This window comes from Corapipo altera, unplaced genomic scaffold (genome assembly GCF_003945725.1).
Source record: "Corapipo altera isolate COAL_440 unplaced genomic scaffold, ASM394572v1 60935, whole genome shotgun sequence".
In the NCBI taxonomy this organism is placed as follows: Eukaryota; Metazoa; Chordata; class Aves; order Passeriformes; family Pipridae; genus Corapipo; species Corapipo altera.
In genome coordinates, this window is record NW_020885003.1 from 107,352 (window position 1) to 112,958 (window position 5,607).

At 44.4% G+C, this 5,607-nt stretch overlaps 1 long non-coding RNA gene across 1 annotated transcript; it reads right to left on the minus strand.

Moving 5' to 3' along the window:
• Positions 1-977: 977 nt before the first annotated feature.
• On the minus strand, positions 978-5,583 carry LOC113958729. The gene is made up of 5 exons (XR_003531593.1): positions 5,550-5,583; positions 5,383-5,449; positions 2,376-2,547; positions 1,540-1,584; positions 978-1,401 (listed from the first exon to the last, which is right to left on the minus strand). It is a non-coding gene; the product is annotated as an uncharacterized LOC113958729 (long non-coding RNA).
• Positions 5,584-5,607: the final 24 nt, after the last annotated feature.

The window sequence follows — 5,607 nt, forward strand, 5'->3', positions numbered from 1 at the left end:
AGAACTGTCAGGGCGGGAGGATGCATCACTACAGCAGAATTCACCCCTCGCTCCCCACAGCAGCCTTTGTTCTGCTGCCTCCTTGCAGAGGGGTAGGAGCGCCCCCTGCCTCCAGCCAAAAAGAGACCAGAGTCTCAACATTTAAGAGTTAACGTTCTATTGGACTTCAGTTGATGGAGAACAGAAGGGCAACAATGGCTCAGGTGTTCAATCACAAAACACCCCAGGAAGTGTCACATACAGGGGCTTAACACAGTTTGCAGGGAGACAATTGACGAAGTTGTTTTTAAACGACTCTCCGAGGAAGAAAGGTGGATCCACAGCCCTGTTTTAATGTTCTCATTTACTGTCCTCCCTCAGTCAATTTCATATCCTTCCCCAAAAGAAGCTTAGGACACACCTCTCCCCGATGAGTTAAAGAAATAAATGGTAGTAAACTAAGGGAAAGAACTAGACTTCAGAGTCACCACAGATCTGTGCAGGAATCAACATTTGTGGCTCTAGAAAGACTGGTTGTGACAGACTATTTTTAACAAAGCTAACAAATGGGTAAAGTTTCTACTGTGACACTTTAACCCAACTTGCGTATAAAACCTGTTGAAGTACTTTGCCTCAACACGTGTCTATGTGTTTTACAAATCACTTCCAAAGGATCTGGATATTACTTGGCTCACTGACAAGGGGAACCCCAGACTTTAAAGCAGACCTGTGAGCTGCTTCAACTGACAGTGCAGAGCAGCCCAAATGCTGTCTCTTTAACCTTTCATAACACGGTGATTTTGGGGGAGTTTGCCCAAATTTCTACTACATAAGGCCAAGAGTTTGCATTAACCGGAGAGGTCAGAAAACAGGTTTGTACTTATTCTAAAGTTTTTTATTTATTACAATATTTTTTTTTTAAATTTGCACAAGTTCATAGTAGAAGTACTGGGTCTCCAGCATCTGCTGGTAAAATTTTTTCAATGGACAGCCTAAGCCTCGAAGAAAAGAGGGACCAGAAAAAAGCAGCTTCGAATATCATATAAGCAACATCACCACAAGGAGTTAACGGTACTGAAACTTCTTTAATGAAAACATGAAATACTATCTTATATACAATTAAAGGAACTGGATATTGTTTTTTAAATAAACAACCTACTGCTCAATACCAACTTATATAATCCTATAGAAGCTAATCTTCAGTTTTAAACAAACAAGCTAATGTTCAATATTAAGATAAAGAATCCTAGGGGAACTAAATAAATATGCCACAGCTCATAGATGTGTCCTGGCCAAAGCAGACAACTGGTTACAGGACTCCTCTTGCTGATTGTCAAATTCTTGGATTAGTCTCTTAATGTGAGACAGCTTGTTGTGTAGGTACTGACATCTCTTCTTCAATTCAGCGTAGGTAGGGCTACACTATAAAGGAAAGATAAAAAGAAAATTAGGGCATGCAAACCTTTCTGGAGAGTTTAGAATGTCATCTCTTTGGCTTTAAAATAGCCTTGAGCCAGACTCAGTGATTTCCACGTCCCGCAGATCTGATGTTACACATACCTGTTGTATCTTCTGATGCTCTGCCAGGACTTGACAACAAAGCACCTACAAGAGAAAAAAACCATGAAGACAATATGAAGAACATTTCACTACTACCAGAAAATACAAACGTGAAACACTAAGAATAAACTCAGTTTGACTTGAAGAGATTTTCTTCTCTGTGAGCCACTACTCCTGTAGGAGCTTTGCAAAAATAAATCCTCAACCCCCTCTATCACCTAGGATCTGCAATTAAACCTGTCAGTAGGCAATAAAAGGACCATGTGCTTAAAGACTCCCTTTGGGACATCAGTCACACTGCTGTGCATTCACAGAGAGCTCAAACAGGGTGTTTTTGGCAGGGTTTTGCAAATATGAGACCCAGCCCAAGCAGGGTCTGAGCATATCTTCCAATTCCACAAGGTTTCCCTTTGTCTCACTGAGGAATACCAGGGAAACTAAAATACTCCTTCTGCTCACAAATACATTTGCAATCTGGCCGAAGCCAAAATAAATGCCATCCAAAAAGCCTCAGCCTGCACACGGAACTAAAGAATTCTGATACTGAAGACATGGAATGTGTGTTCAAATCAGAGAAGCCAAGGCTGGACGGACAGAACATCAAGTTTTGAACAGCCCTCTCTGCTAAAATTGCAGCTGGGATCAGCCACCTGGAAGATGAGTAAATTTTTGCTGTAGGTTTAGTTATGTGTTAAAAGTCATGCGAAAGAGAGGGTTAGGAAACCTTTTGGGATTATGGCCACTGGTTTCCAGGCATTTCCAGTCTTCTCTCCCATCTGTGTATCAGTACCCCCTCAGCTCACCAGGATATTCTTCACAGTTTTATCCTTCTTTACCTGATATTCTGTGGACCCCTGAGTCACAAACTTCTGTTGTTCATTAAACTTCCCGAATTTCTTGGCAAGGTTGTCTGTCTGAGCCAACAAATTCTGGTATTCACCATACTCTGCATTGAAGTCATCCTTGTAGCTCTGGCGTTGTTCACAGGACACTATAGCTGTGTATTTTCTAATGGAAGATGGAAAACATTTTGCTATTAATATGTTCTAAGGGAACATTCTAATTCATTTCCATTCTATAGAGCACACGTGCAATTTTATACCAAGCACATGGCGAATGTCAAGCCCAGACACCCAATCTCAAGTGAGTTCACTCCATGGTTTCCTGCTTCTACAGGCAAGCACATGTGCTTCAAGAGAACGTAGTCATGTAACTCTAGAAATGGGCCACAGAAAACAACTTCTCTCAGTGATGCATCCCAGGCCAGATGCACCCAATCAGCATGCTGGATGAGATTTGAAAAGAAAACTACAGATGTCCTTCAACATTTTGGGAGGTACCTGTGAAGCAATAGCCTGGACTTCTGGTTTATGCACAGTGACATCCCCTAGCAAGAGCCCAGCATAGCACCCACAGTGCAAGAGTGTAGAGAGGAAAGAAAGGAGAGGCAAAATGGGGAGAAACATGAACATGTTTTGTTTTTCTGGCTTTTGCATACACTTTGCTTAAAAAGCCTGAGTCCCTTTACACTCATACTATCTATATTAAGATTGAAATTATCTTTATGCTAAAGCTGTGATCATACTCATCAATTACGTAGCACTAAGAATCAGGAAGAGAAGCTGGAATAAACTACCAAAGTGCTTTGAGCTGGATCATGTTGCAGGTGCTCTCAGTTTTCAAACTTTCTCTATGGGTGTTACAGGGTAAAAAAAGTGTTTTCCCCTGGAGTTAGAAAAGTGGTAACCCCCGAGGGGGTGGTGTTCTTGGTGTAGGGCCCAATCAGAAGCTACATTTCGTTCCTTTGAAATCAATATTTTATAACAGACCAGAAAAGAGGGGAGATGGTGTAGCTGGAGAGAAGTAGCCACGTTGTGAAGCCATGAGGAGCTGAGGGGCCAGCGAGCCCTGCTGGGGGCTAGGCCCCCCCAGCCCACAGTTGGGGGCTGCGGAAGCCCAGAACAGTGTTAAAACTGGATCAGGTGCCGTAGTCAAAGGCTGGGGGAGTTTCTCCACTGTGAGTGGGCAGCAGAAGACACTGAAAGCAGTGGCGGAGCAGCACTGAACAGAGAACTGTGGCTGAGAGCCAAAAGAGATAACAAGCAGCAGAGATGGCACATAGCCAGCTGAGAGATGCAGAGATGTTCCTGCAGGAGGGAGAGCTGGCAACAAAACAGAGAAAACTCAGCAGAGACTGCTTTTGGGGCAAGACTGAATTACTTTCCCAAAAACCCTTGGAGACCCCTCTTAAAAGGAGGGGGTGGACTTCCATTTGAAGGGAGTCCTGAAATGCAGCAGCACTGGAGAGAGGTGCTGAGAAGCTCAGAGACATCCTGGAAGCTGGACCGGGATGGCCGGACGGAATGCGGGCGAAGTGGCCTTGCCCCGCCCCTGCTGCCACGCTGGCAGTTTGAGACAGAGCAAAGGAGCTCTGGTAGGATGCTTGGGGCAAAGACTGAACTGAGAGCTGTCCTGAATGTTCTGACTCGAGGGAACTCGACCCCTTGAGGAAGGGACTTTTATGGGATGTCTTGCATTCCATGATATGACCATGGTGAAATGAGTTTTTGTCCCTGCTGGCAGTCCATGGGCAAGACCTCTGGCTGGAGCTGAAGGGCCAAGATGGGTGAGAGGAGACCCCTTTGTGTGTAATGGGGAGAAAGAGAGAGATTCCAGCTACGACAACTCCAGCTACGACTGCTGCCTTGAAGAGGAGAGACACTGCTGCCCTGAAAGGGGAAAGGATCTTTCCTTCTTCCCTTCTGAACTTTCATTGGAGGGAAAGGAGGGATTTGACCTAATGTAAATATTGCTTTACCATAGGAGAGAGAGTTAAAATTGTGTATATAATGTATTATAGTATTTATTTGTGTAATAATTGTAATATAATTCCCTTCCCCCCATACTGAGTCTTGTGTTATGTCTGAAAAACCCTCTCACACCGAAGCAAATTGTGGGAGGGGGGCTTGGACTTGGAAATTGGATTTTTGGGGGTCTCAAACTATGATAATGGGTCAGGCAGATGTCTGATACAGCACAACCTAATTTTTCCCATGTCACTGTGACCAGGAGATTATCTGTGAGATTGTTCCAGACATGGCTCCTTTCACAGGCAAATTTTCATTTAAATTTTTAATCCCAATCAGAACTAAGCCAACTTCATGAAATCTTGCATGCAGGTTTTTTTTTTTTTTCTTTAGGTTTTGGTCTCAGTTTCCTACTTCAATATTCAGCTACAAAAAGTAACCATCTATCTTGCTCCTCAGTATCACTGCTCCCAGCTGACTGGGAAACAGACAGCAAAGAGCCTAATCTGCTCATTTTCACCTAGCAGAGGCTGGGAATTGAAAGTGCATTGAAGTCCTCAGCCTAACATGGGAAGCACGAAACTGCTTCCCTGTAGGGCCAGGCTTTCCCTCAGTCTTTCCATGGAGCATCCTTGACTGTATCATATGGGATCCAGGTGCTGCCATGCCACCAACTCGAAGGCAGATGGAAGATGCACCAAAGCTGCAGAGCTGCAGGAGGCCTGAGCGCCCTTGCCGATGTCCCTGCTCTCACAGAACCAATTGGCAGTGTTTGACCAGACAGACACACTTCCCCCTCCCCTACTGCACTACAGATCCGACACGGGGACACAACACCACTGCTGCAGCCGATGCTGCGCGACTGCACTGCCAGCAAGTGTCAGGCTCATCCTGCCCTTCTCTATCACAGTGTTCATTTTGGCTCTGAGCACTGAGGGCCCATCAAAACCTTCTCAAACTCATCTTTCCAAAAGTGGAAGGAACCTAAGACTGCTCCCCAATGAGTACCCAGGGAGATAACTGTTATTTTACTCACATGAAGTAGTCTGGTTGTTCCCTTGATGACACAGGGTCTGCAGAGGCAGTGAAAGTTTCTTTAACCCCTACAGAAAAGCAGAATTTTGACACCTGAGATAAACAGATTTTTCCTATAGACAAGCAAACCAACTGGATGGGCTTAAAACTGTCCTTGACCTAACTCACCATGCAATGGAGTTCCAGGAGAACAGTTTCTGAGTTTTGGTAATGTTGTCATTTAAGA